Source organism: Salmo salar, chromosome ssa15, assembly GCF_905237065.1.
Source record: "Salmo salar chromosome ssa15, Ssal_v3.1, whole genome shotgun sequence".
In the NCBI taxonomy this organism is placed as follows: Eukaryota; Metazoa; Chordata; class Actinopteri; order Salmoniformes; family Salmonidae; genus Salmo; species Salmo salar.
In genome coordinates this window covers 22,222,868-22,236,851 of record NC_059456.1, presented here as the reverse complement: position 1 = coordinate 22,236,851, position 13,984 = coordinate 22,222,868, and positions in this window count along the sequence as shown.

The window sequence follows — 13,984 nt, the reverse complement described above, 5'->3', positions numbered from 1 at the left end:
TCTGATCGTTTTAATATAAAGCTGGGTTAAGTTACGGACGGACGGACAGACGGACGGACAGGCAGTAGAGGATCATGGTATTTGCTGTTTATCTGGCTCTACACAGGCTTACGGATGACTACAATTTGATGACTTCCTGGATATAATTATCTTTGATAAACCAGATAATCCTATAGCTTTTTGAATTATGACGATGTTTAATGATGTCATGAAGGTTATGTGGCCTGAACTGTAGCCTAAACTACATGACCAAAAGTATGTGGACACCTGCTTGTCCAAACATCTCATTCTAAAAATCATGGGCATTAATATGGAGTTGGTCCCCCCCCTTTGCTTTCTTAACAGCCTCCACTCTTCTGTGAAGGCTTTCCACTAGATGTTGGAACATTGCTGCGAGGACTTGCTTCCATTCAACCATAAGAGCATTAGTGAGGTCGAACACTGATGTTGGGCGATTAGGCCTGTCTCGCAGTCGGAGTTCCAATTCAATGCATGCTGGGTCGGGCATGCCCTGAGCTCTTGAAGTGATCGTTACTCGAGTGAAATTTGAGCAGCGCGAAGTCAAATTGGGCACGCTCCACTCCTCACTCCGCTCACATACTCTGGTCATCCACAGAAACAGTGGATCTGACATAAAAATAAAAAAACATTTAAAAATTTAAAAAGCTATGGGTAAGTTGTTGTTTTATCCACTAGAGGATTCAGGTACAGCAGCTCTGCTCTGATCAGACTCTCCCTCTGCCTTGTTAGACACCAGAAAGCTAATTAGAATGACTCTGACTAAATATCAGGTCAGAGTAATCATCCAGGCCTCATCTGTAGAACAGCCTGCCATATAGAGTGGAGAAAGAGGGAGGGAGGAGAGAGGGTCTGGTAGGAGGGGGAGGGGAACAGTGGGCAAAGCGGTTGGATGAGAGAAAAAAAAACAGGAAAACAAAAGCAGAGAAAGAAACAAAGAAGAGCGGGCACGAGCCAGAAAACAGAACACATGAGAGGTCTGTTTTTTTCAGCACATGGGAAGGTCTCTTGTTGATTTGAAAGCCAGGAGGTCGTGCCGTGGGAATGGGAACACGCACACTGCTTCCAGCAACATGACCGCTGAACAACAATGGCACTCAATCACTCTTAGCTCTGTCTAACTCTGTCTAGTTCTATTGCCATTGTTGTCCTGCAATGTGTTGCAAATGCCACTTTTAGTCTGGAAGGCACCTCTGTGGCACCTCCCAGTGAAGTCAACAGGCATTCTCTCATGGTTGGCTGGGATCTTTCCACGATGAGGTCTTTGAGGTCTTAATGTATCAGCCCTGCCCACCTTTTGAGTCCGGAAGGCAGAGAGGCACCTCCCAGTGAATTCTTCCTCCATTCCCTCATCACTGGCCTATTCGTTTCCATGATTAGGTATGATGGTTCAACTATGGGACCTGCCCAGGTGACTGGCTACGTTGTTCTTCCTTGTTGTTCTTCCTGTCTGTTGGCTAACATGACAGGCAGACATTTGATGGACTAATGCCATTGGTGGGGGGATGTGAGGATTTATGACCTGTCACTCACTGGACATCATCTATGCAACATTGTACATTACATAGGGAGGGAGGGACTAATACCAGTGGTGGGGAAAAATCACCAAAAAAGACTACTTTACAAATAAAGATGATTTGTGACCACTGACTAACTGTACGTGGGCAGGGAGGGAGGGAAAATAGAAAGCCAATGGTGGTGGTAAAATGGCAGAACAACGAAAGTGGTTTGAACTAGGTCTTTAAAAGAGATGATTTGTGACAAGCACTGACTTAAATGCTCTTCATCTTCGCTCTTGAATCTTTCATGTCGTACCTTCGCTCACCAACAGGGAGCAGATCAGATAGAGATTTTTCTGAAATTGAGACATTCTTAAAATGAATCACACAGTAGGTTCTGTCTCCAGTTCTCATCAACTCCACCCCCTCCTCCTTCATCTTTCTTTCTCTCTCCCCCCTCTCGTTCTCTCTCTCTCTCAATTCAATTTTAATTCAATTTAAAGGGCTTTTTTGGCATGGGAAACATATGTTAACATTGCCAAAGCAAGTGAAATAGATAATAAACAAAAGTGAAATAAACAATAAAAATGAACAGTAAACATTACACTCACAGAAGTTCCAAAAGAATAAAGACATTTCAAATGTCATATGGGTTGTATTTACAACAGTGTTTGTTCTTCACTTGTTGCCCTTTTCTTGTGGCAACAGGTCATACATCTTGCTGCTGTGATGGCACACTGTGGTATTTCACCCAATAGATATGGGAGTTTATCAAAATTTGGTTTGTTTTTGAATTATTTGTGGCCTGTGTAATCTGAGGGAAATATGTGTCTCTAATATGGTCATACATTTGGCAGGAGGTTAGGAAGTGCAGCTCAGTTTCCACCTCATTTTGTGGGCAGTGTGCACATAGCCTGTCTTCTCTTGAGAGCCAGGTCTGCCTACAGCGGCCTTTCTCAATAGCAAGGCTATGCTCACTGTCTGTACATAGTCAAAGCTTTCCTTAAGTTTGGGTCAGTCACAGTGGTCAGGTATTCTGCCACTGTGTACTCTGTTTAGGGCCACATAGCATTCTAGTTTGCTATATTTTTTTGTTAGGTCTTTCCAATGTGCCAAGTAATTATATTTTCGTTTTCTCATGATTTGGTTGGGTCTAATTGTTTTGCTGTCCTGGGGCTCTGTGGGGTGTGTTTGTGTTTGTGAACAGAGTCCCAGGACCAGATTGCTTAGGAGACTCTTCTCCAGGTTAATCTCTGTAGATGATGGCTTTGTTATGGAAGGTTTGGGCATTGCTTCCTTTTAGGTGGTTGTAGAATTTAACGTCTCGTCTGGATTTAGTTAATTAGCAGGTATCGTCCTAATTCTGTTCGAGGATATTTTTGCAGAATTCTACATGCAGAATCTCAATTAGGTGTTTGTCCCATTTTGGGAATTCTTGGTTGATGAGCGGACCCCAGACCTCACAATCATAAAGGGCAATGGGTTCTATAACTGATTCAAATATTTTTTAGCCAAATCCTAATTGGTATGTCGAATTTTATGTTCCTTTTGATGGCGTAGAAGACCCTTCTTGCCTTGTCTCTCAGCTCGTTCACAGCTTTGTGGAAGTTACCTGTGGCGCTGATGTTTAGGCCAAGGTTTGTATAGTTTTTTGTGTGCTCTAGGGCGACGGTGTCTAGATGGAATTTGTATTTGTGGTCCTGGCAACTGGACCTTGCTTGGCACACCATCATTTTTTGTCTTACTGAGATTTACTGTCAGGGGTGCAGGTCTGACATAATCTGTGCAGAATATCTAAGTGCTGCTGTAGGCCCTCCTTGGTTGGTGACAGAAGCACCAGATCATCAGCAAACAGTAGACATTTGACTTCAGATTCTAGTAGGGTGAGGCCGGGTACTGCAGACTGTTCTAGTGCCCTCGCCAATTCGTTGATATATATGTTGAAGAGGGTGGGGCTTAATTTGATCATTTCAGTTAGGATACCATAAACGCCACAGGCTTTTTTGGGTTGGATGGTTTGTATTTTGTCCCGTAGTTCATTCAATGTAATTGGAGAATCCAGTGGGTTCTGGTAGTCTTTAATAGTTGATTCTAAGATCTGTATTTAATCATGTATATTTTTTTTCTGTTTGCTCCCGAGTGTCACAGCGGTCTAAGGCACTGCATCTCAGTGCTAGAGGCGTCACTACAGACCCTGGTTTGATTCTAGGCTATATCACAACCGGCCGAGATTGGGAGTCCCGTAGGGGGGCGCACAATTGGCCCAGCGTCGTCCATGTTAGGGTTTGGTCAGGATGTCATTGTAAACAAGAATTCCCAGAAATGGTTAGTGTCTATGGTCTCGCACTCTCTCTCGCTCTCATCTGCGCTCTCTCTCTCCCTCCCTCCCGCTCTCTCTTGCGTTCTCTCTCTCTCCCTCCCTCCCGTTCTCTCTCTCTCCAGCGCTCTCTTTCGCTCTCTCCCTCCTGTTCTCGCGCTCTCTCTGTCTCCCTCCCTCCCGTTCTCTCTCTCTCTTGCGCTCTCTTTCGCTCTCTCCCTCCTGCTCTCGCTCTCTGTCTCCCTTCCCTCCCTCCTCCTCTACCTCGCCACCTCTCAAACCTCTCTTACCTCCTTCCCCAATATGAGCTCTTTCCAGCTGGAGTAGATTTTCTGTCCCCTCTGTCCAGTTCTCTTTGGAGAACAAAACCAGAGATTGCAATCTGTGTTATTAGTGTCATTGTTTTCATCGCCAGGTCGGCGGTTCTCTGTCTGTTTGTGTGACATCACTGATTGATCACCTATAGCTCCGAGCGGGAATGACATCAGCTGTTCTGTCAGGGCAGAATGACTTTCAGCTGTTCTGTCAGGGCAGAATGACTTTCAGCTGTTCTGTCAAGACAGAATCGTCTCTCTGTTGCAGGTCATGTGTTTATTTACTCCCCTACATGGTCTGAACAGCACAGGAAAAGACAGGAGAGCCAACGCTAGTTGTTTTCCAGCTCACATATTTAGCGGTGAACTATTGCTCACTCAAACACACACAGTTGCAGCATGGTTATCTCATGGGGGGCCTTTGCTACTTTTGACATTTCAATCCGATAGATGTAGCTAGTCTTTATTGATGGGTCCTTTATGCCAAGCGCTCCCCTTATGAGACTGTATAAACAATGACATTGTGTCTGCTGAATAGATTACTGGAACAGCCGGCCAAAACAAAGGTAATAGATGCCTGGGACTGAAGAGTACACAGACTGATGCAAACGTTGCTTTGTAGATGTGTGATGCATTACATGTGTTATTTATTATTGTCCAGGAGTCTGGAGACTTGAGAGAGAGACGTAGAGGGAAGTTCTAAATCACTGGGCTCTGGCAGTATGGCGCCGCTCTGCTGGCCAGGAGGGAGAAGGTTATGTCCTGGCCAATCCCTCATAGTTTTGGTAGGGCAGACATGGGAGATGGGGAGGATGGAGTAACCTCGGGGAGGCAGGAAAAGAGAGGGTTAGAGGGGAGGTTTGGAAGAGGGCTGGATATGTTGGAGAGGCAGCTCTCACTGTAACATCCCATTGGCTAGAACCCCAGAGCCAATCAAAGGTGGTTAGCTTTCAGAGACAAGGGTCTAATGATCCTCATGTAGTCTTCACCAGGACCAGATGTGTTGTGTGGGACCAGAGCCAGACACCCAGCCAGACACTCAGCCAGACACAGGATACACTTTAATCCATGGTGCGCTACTTTGGCCTCTGGTAAAAACTATTTCTCTACAGTATATAGGGAATAGTATGCAATGTGGAACACAACCACAGTTACCGTATAACCGTGTAAAAGACAATAATGGACGAAGACCGTCACGAAAATAGAATAACCGCCATAACCATTTATCTATTTTTTATAAACAGCAGACTGAAGACGGGACGGCCAGGCGTTTGTTCGGCTGAGTCCGTTTGTGCGGAAACACGGACTCTTAACAACGTGCTGAAAATGTGTTGCTCCTTGCTGAAACACGGACTCTTAACAACGTGTTGAAAATGTGTTGCTCCTTGCTGAAACACGGACTCTTAACAACGTGTTGAAAATGTGTTGCTCCTTGCTGAAACACGGACTCTTAACAACGTGTTGAAAATGTGTTGCTCCTTGCTGAAACACGGACTCTTAACAACGTGTTGAAAATGTGTTGCTCCTTGCTGAAACACGGACTCTTAACAACGTGTTGAAAATGTGTTGCTCCTTGCTGAAACACGGACTCTTAACAACGTGTTGAAAATGTGTTGCTCCTTGCTGAAACACGGACTCTTAACAACGTGTTGAAAATGTGTTGCTCCTTGCTGAAACACGGACTCTTAACAACGTGTTGAAAATGTGGTGCTCCTTGCTGAAACACGGACTCTTAACAACGTGTTGAAAATGTGTTGCTCCTTGCTGAAACACGGACTCTTAACAACGTGTTGAAAATGTGTTGCTCCTTGCTGAAACACGGACTCTTAACAACGTGTTGAAAATGTGTTGCTCCTTGCTGAAACACGGACTCTTAACAACGTGTTGAAAATGTGTTGCTCCTTGCTGAAACACGGACTCTTAACAACGTGTTGAAAATGTGTTGCTCCTTGCTGAAACACGGACTCTTAACAACGTGTTGAAAATGTGTTGCTCCTTGCTGAAACACGGACTCTTAACAACGTGTTGAAAATGTGTTGCTCCTTGCTGAAACACGGACTCTTAACAACGTGTTGAAAATGTGTTGCTCCTTGCTGAAACACGGACTCTTAACAACGTGTTGAAAATGTGTTGCTCCTTGCTGAAACACGGACTCTTAACAACGTGTTGAAAATGTGTTGCTCCTTGCTGAAACACGGACTCTTAACAACGTGTTGAAAATGTGTTGCTCCTTGCTGAAACACGGACTCTTAACAACGTGTTGAAAATGTGTTGCTCCTTGCTGAAACACGGACTCTTAACAACGTGTTGAAAATGTGGTGCTCCTTGCTGAAACACGGACTCTTAACAACGTGTTGAAAATGTGTTGCTCCTTGCTGAAACACGGACTCTTAACAACGTGTTGAAAATGTGTTGCTCCTTGCTGAAACACGGACTCTTAACAACGTGTTGAAAATGTGTTGCTCCTTGCTGAAACACGGACTCTTAACAACGTGTTGAAAATGTGTTGCTCCTTGCTGAAACACGGACTCTTAACAACGTGTTGAAAATGTGTTGCTCCTTGCTGAAACACGGACTCTTAACAACGTGTTGAAAATGTGTTGCTCCTTGCTGAAACACGGACTCTTAACAACGTGATGAAAATGTGTTGCTCCTTGCTGAAACACGGACTCTTAACAACGTGTTGAAAATGTGTTGCTCCTTGCTGAAACACGGACTCTTAACAACGTGATGAAAATGTGTTGCTCCTTGCTGAAACACGGACTCTTAACAACGTGATGAAAATGTGTTGCTCCTTGCTGAAACACGGACTCTTAACAACGTGTTGAAAATGTGTTGCTCCTTGCTGAAACACGGACTCTTAACAACGTGATGAAAATGTGTTGCTCCTTGCTGAAACTTCTATGGTAATGTAGAATGTTCATTATAATGATGTTAAAGGTACAGTACCAGTCAAAAGTTTGGACACATCTACTCTTTCAAGGGTTTTTCTTTATTTGTACTATTTTCTACATTCTATAATAATAGTGAAGACATCAAAACTATGAAATAACACATACGGAATAATGTAGTAACCAAAAAAGTGTAAAAACAAATCAAAATATATTTTAGATTCTTCAAAGTAGCCACCCTTTGCCTTGATGACAGCTTTGCACACTCTTGGCATTCTCTCAACCAGCTTCAGAAGGAATGCTTTTCCAACAGTCTTGATGGAGGTCCCACATACGCTGTATGTATCTGGGTTCGCTTCATACTGTTACAGCATGGTAAACCAGGGCACCAAAACATCCGAGAAGTTGAGCTCTTAGTTGTTGTTGAAATTGACCTACTATGCTGTTTACTACATATCTACATCATACTGCTGAGTCTACCTTTGACAGATGTGGCTCTGTAATGTCCGTTGAGTTGATTTAAAAAATAAATCACAGCACGTATGGGTACCGTTGCAATGGCCATAAGTCCACCCATTATGACATCATTGACTTGAATGAGAATGCCTGTTCTATTCATTTTAATTCTATATAAAAAACAATGACCCTAAAATATGATTATTTAAATGTATTTGTCTATTCGAATGGATATTACAATGACCTGTGTCATTTGGTTGCCCAATAACCGTCATCCAGAATTCCATGACCTCCACGGCCCTACAACCACAGCCAGTCCCAGAGCTCAGGGCTGAGACTGGAGGACTAGAGGACTAGAGCTGTCCCAAAGCTCAGGGCTGAGACTGGAGGACTAGAGCTGTCCCAGAGCTCAGGGCTGAGACTGGAGGACTAGAGCTGTCCCAGAGCTCAGGGCTGAGACTGGAGGACTGGAGCTGTCCCAGAGCTCAGGGCTGAGACTGGAGGACTGGAGCTGTCCCAGAACTCAGGGCTGAGACTGGAGGACTGGAGCTGTCCCAGAGCTCAGGGCTGAGACTGGAGGACTGGAGCTGTCCCAGAGCTCAGGGCTGAGACGGGAGGACTGGAACTGTCCCAGAGCTCAGGGCTGAGACTGGAGGACTGGAACTGTCCCAGAGCTCAGGGCTGAGACTGGAGGACTGGAACTGTCCCAGAGCTCAGGGCTGAGACTGGAGGACTGGAACTGTCCCAGAGCTCAGGGCTGAGACTGGAGGACTGGAGCTGTGGGTGGCACAGTGGGAGGGTGGTGGACTTGGTAAGGGATATGAGGAGTAAGAAGGGGCTATGGTGTGTTACAGTTGGTAAGTGGTCTTGGAGAGAGTTTGGGGTCTGGATATGGAGGTGACAGTGAATCATGGGGGGGTCTGTGGAATGTAGCCTTGTGGCAGCGGGGTTTGTAGAACGGGCCAAGTGTTGGAGTGAGAGGAGATGGAGATCAACACATCACCTCATCACCGGACTATATATATATATATATATATATATATATATATATATATATATACTACACATTATAAGCTAAAGAGTAAAGGCCCAAAGACAGCTCCCTAGTGAACCCACATTGTACTCACACTGTCCTGACCCCTATGCTACATAGAGGACATTACAGAACCCCCAAATAGGAACATTTATTTTGGGAGGGGGGGGGACCAATATGTTTTCAACCACTTATAGTAAAACTAGCATTTAAAACGTGACTAAATCAGTGTCACATCATCACACTGTCTGACCCCTGTCTGACCCCTGAGCTACATAAAGGACCAGTATGCTGGGAGTTCCCAATGTAAAAGCCCTAAGACGGTTCCCTGGGGACCCTTCATTTTACAGTTGCTAGACGACGAGGCTTTCTGGTTGATTCTAACACACAACTTGGCCTTTGACACGCAACCAAATCAGTGTCAGAGCAGTCAGCCCTGCTCCAAGTCCAGAAGTTAATAAATACTGGAATAAAGCTCTTTGGAAAACTTGAATAAAGCTGTTTGGAATACTGGAATAAATCTGTTTGGTATACTGGAATAAAGTTGTTTGGTATACTGGAATGAAGCTGTTTGGTATACTGGAATGAAGCTGTTTGGAAAACATGGAATAAAGATGTTTGGTATACTGGATTAAAAAGCTGTTTCTCAAGTAATGTTAGCACCAGGGACTGCTATGCTGGGGTTACCCCCTGTGTGGGGACTGCTATGCTGGGGTTACCCCCTGTGTGGGGACTGCTATGCTGGGGTTACCCCCTGTGTGGGGACTGCGGCTCATTTAAAAGGAATGCGAACACTTGGAAATCGCTCTTTCTGTTGTCAGCTCACAAACCGAGGGAGCATTCATTAATTAACAACATACTGTAACTGAAGGCCTGAGGGACTGTCTGACCAGGTCAGCATTGGCAAAGTCCCATGGACTGGATGTTGAGAAACTGTTATGTAGATTGATATAATGAGTGGACTCCTAACCAGTGGTCTGTGGTTTTGTGTTCTGTGTTTTGGCCTACTTCAAGCTGTCTGAGTTCTCTTGTGTCTCGAGGGAGTGGAGGATACCAAGCCAGGTCCAGGCTGCCTCAACCCGGGAACAAAAAGTCTGTTAGTTGACTTTGCAGGAGTCTTCCTCCTGAGAGGAACATTAGAATGAAAACATGTTCTTGGAAACAAAAGTAATTTGGTGTCAGCTCTCTGATCAGTAACATTCCATGAAGCGGAAGAGTTTGAGAAAGAAAAGATCTGTTTAGATTCATTCCGTGGGCGTTGACGAGTGTGTACTTCAAACCCTGTGGTCCCTTAGTGTTGTAATGTGATTCACACTCCAGCTCTCTGAGTTCTCTCATGACCCGTTTGAGTGAAGTCAAGACATCTCTTGCTAGGTCCCAGGCTCAAGCTGCGACCCAAAAGGACTGAACTGTCCTATCATGATCTCTCTCTTTCTCCATTCCAGTTGTTTCTAGATATTCTGTGTTGTGGCCCACTGCAAGTTCTCCTGAGACTCAACAAGACCCAGGAATAAGCTAGTAGATTTTGAGAATCCATTTCTCTCCTTCCTACATCCCTTTCTCTCCTTCCCTACATCCCTTTCTCTCCTTCCCTACATCCCTTTCTCTCCTTCCTACATCCCTTTCTCTCCTCCCACATCCCTTTCTCTCCTCCCCACATCCCTTTCTCTCCTCCCCACATCCCTTTCTCTCCTCCCCACATCCCTTTCTCTCCTCCCCACATCCCTTTCTCTCCCTCCCCACATCCCTTTCTCTCCTTCCTCACATCCCTTTCTCTCCTCCCCACATCCCTTTCTCTCCTCCCCACATCCCTTTCTTTCCTCCCCACATCCCTTTCTCTCCTCCCCACATCCCTTTCTCTCCGGTTTGGAGCGAGCAGTCGCACCACGCTTCGCTCCACAGGTAATATTACACTTCACTACATTACAACGGCTTGATTTGTTTGATCTGAGCAATTCTTCTTAGCTAGCTACATAGCCGTCTTTGTATCAAAGATAATTGTGTAGTTTAGAGTAATTGAGTAATTATCGAGGCTAGCTATCTTCGTCCTCCTAACGTAGTCAACACTGCTAGCTGCTAGCTAGCTAGTCATCACTGCTAGCTAGCCAACTTCTACCGACTAGCAGCACTGCAGAAACTATGACATTACAACGTAAAGACTTCATTAGTGTGGTGTTAGTGTTAGTTAGCCAGCTACATAGTTGTCTTTGCTGTCTCTGTATCTAAGATAATTGTGTAGTTTGAGTTTGAGTATTATCGAGTCGAATGACCTTCGACTCATTCCTCTCTGCCTCCTTCTTTCCACTCCTCTCCTCTTTCGACCTCACCCTCTCACCTTCCCCCCCTACTCACAAGGCAGGCAATACGCTTGACCTCATCTTTACTAGATGCTGTTCTTCCACTAATCTCATTGCAACTCCCCTCCAAGTCTCCGACCACTACCTTGTATCCTTTTCCCTCTCGCTCTCATCCAAAACTTCTCACTCTGCCCCTACTCGGATGGTATTGCGCCGTCCCAACCTTCGCTCTCTCTCTCCCGCTACTCTCTCCTCTTCCATCCTATCATCTCTTCCCTCTGCTCAAACCTTCTCCAACCTATCTCCTGATTCTGCCTCCTCAACCCTCCTCTCCTCCCTCTCTGCATCCTTTGATTTCCTCTGTCCCCTATCCTCCAGGCCGGCTCGGTCCTCCCCTCCTGCTCCGTGGCTCGACGACTCACTGCGAGCTCACAGAACAGGGCTCCGGGCAGCCGAGCGGAAATGGAGGAAAACTCGCCTCCCCTGCGGACCTGGCATCCTTTCACTCCCTCCTCTCTACATTTTCCTCTTCTGTCTCTGCTGCTAAAGCCACTTTCTACCACTCTAAACTCCAAGCATCTGCCTCTAACCCTAGGAAGCTCTTTGCTACCTTCTCCTCCCTCCTAAATCCTCCTCCCCTCCCCCCCTCCTCCCTCTCTGCGGATGACTTCGTCAACCATTTTGAAAAGAAGGTCGACGACATCCGATCCTCGTTTGCTAAGTCAAACGACACTGCTGGTCCTGCTCACACTGCCCTACCCTGTGCTTTGACCTCTTTCTCCCCTCTCTCTCCAGATGAAATCTCGCGTCTTGTGACAGTCGGCCGCCCAACAACCTGCCCACTTGACCCTATCCCCTCCTCTCTTCTCCAGACCATTTCCGGAGACCTTCTCCCCTATCTCACCTCGCTCATCAACTCATCCTTGACCGCTGGCTACGTCCCTTCCGTCTTCAAGAGAGCGAGAGTTGCACCCCTTCTGAAAAAACCTACACTCGATCCCTCCGATGTCAACAACTACAGACCAGTATCCCTTCTTTCCTTTCTCTCCAAAACTCTTGAACGTGCCGTCCTTGGCCAGCTCTCTTGCTATCTCTCTCAGAATGACTTTCTTGATCCTAATCAGTCAGGTTTCAAGACTGGGCATTCAACTGAGACTGCTCTTCTCTGTGTCACGGAGGCTCTCCGCACTGCTAAAGCTAACTCTCTCTCCTCTGCTCTCATCCTTCTAGACCTATCTGCTGCCTTTGATACCATCATTGAACCATCAGATCCTCCTCTCCACCCTCTCCGAGCTGGGCATCTCCGGCGCCGCCCACGCTTGGATTGCGTCCTACCTGACAGGTCGCTCCTACCAGGTGGCGTGGCGAGAATCTGTCTCCGCACCACGTGCTCTCACCACTGGTGTCCCCCAGGGCTCTGTTCTTGGCCCACTCCTATTCTCGCTATACACCAAGTCACTTGGCTCTGTCATATCCTCACATGGTCTCTCATATCATTGCTATGCAGATGACACACAATTAATCTTCTCCTTTCCCCCTTCTGACAACCAGGTGGCGAATCGCATCTCTGCATGTCTGGCAGACATATCAGTGTGGATGACGGATCACCACCTCAAGCTGAACCTCGGCAAGACGGAGCTGCTCTTCCTCCCGGGGAAGGACTGCCCGTTCCATGATCTCGCCATCACGGTTGACAACTCCCTTGTGTCCTCCTCCCAGAGTGCTAAGAGCCTTGGCGTGACCCTGGACAACACCCTGTCGTTCTCCACCAACATCAAGGCGGTGACCCGATCCTGTAGGTTCATGCTCTACAACATTCGCAGAGTACGACCCTGCCTCACACAGGAAGCGGCGCAGGTCCTAATCCAGGCACTTGTCATCTCCCGTCTGGATTATTGCAACTCGCTGTTGGCTGGGCTCCCTGCCTGTGCCATTAAACCCCTACAACTCATCCAGAACGCCGCAGCCCGTCTGGTGTTCAACCTTCCCAAGTTCTCTCACGTCACCCCGCTCCTCCGCTCTCTCCACTGGCTTCCAGTCGAAGCTCGCATCTGCTACAAGACCATGGTGCTTGCCTACGGAGCTGTGAGGGGAACGGCACCTCCGTACCTTCAGGCTCTGATCAGGCCCTACACCCAAACAAGGGCACTCCGTTCATCCACCTCTGGCCTGCTCGCCTCCCTACCTCTGAGGAAGCACAGTTCCCGCTCAGCCCAGTCAAAACTGTTCGCTGCTCTGGCACCCCAATGGTGGAACAAGCTCCCTCACGACGCCAGGACAGCGGAGTCAATCACCACCTTCCGGAGACACCTGAAACCCCACCTCTTCAAGGAATACCTGGGATAGGATAAAGTAATCCTTCTAACCCCCCCTTAAAAGATTTAGATGCACTATTGTAAAGTGGTTGTTCCACTGGATATTATAAGGTGAATGCACCAATTTGTAAGTCGCTCTGGATAAGAGCGTCTGCTAAATGACTTAAATGTAAATGTCTCCTCCCCACATCCCTTTCTCTCCTCCCCACATCCCTTTCTCTCCTTCCTACATCCCTTTCTCTCCTTCCTACATCCCTTTCTCTCCTTCCTACATCCCTTTCTCTCCTTCCCACATCCCTTTCTCTCCTCCCCACATCCCTTTCTCTCCTCCCCACATCCCTTTCTCTCCTCCCCACATCCCTTTCTCTCCTTCCTACATCCCTTTTTCTCTCTCTCCCAGGAGTACATGGTGTATCGCAAACACACCTACATACGTCTGGACGGTTCCTCTGTGATCTCAGTATGCAGAGACATGGTGGCTGACTTCCAGAGCTGGTGAGTAGACAGACAGGCAGCCAGGAGAGTGTGTGTGCGTGTGTGTCTGTATCTTGTCTGTTTCTGTGTGTTATGGTTAGCATTAGTTCTGCCTCTGGTATTCTGCTCTCTAGTACTCTGCTCTCTGGTACTCTGCTCTCTGGTACTCTGCTCTCTGGTACTCTATGGGCCTCTGGTACTCTGCTCTCTGGTACTCTGCTCTCTGGTACTCTGCCTCTGGTACTCTGCTCTCTGGTACTCTGCTCTCTGGTACTCTGCTCTCTGGTACTCTGCTCTCTGGTACTCTGCCTCTGGTACTCTGCTCTCTGGTACTCTGCTCTCTGTGGGCCTCTGATACTCTGCTGTCTGG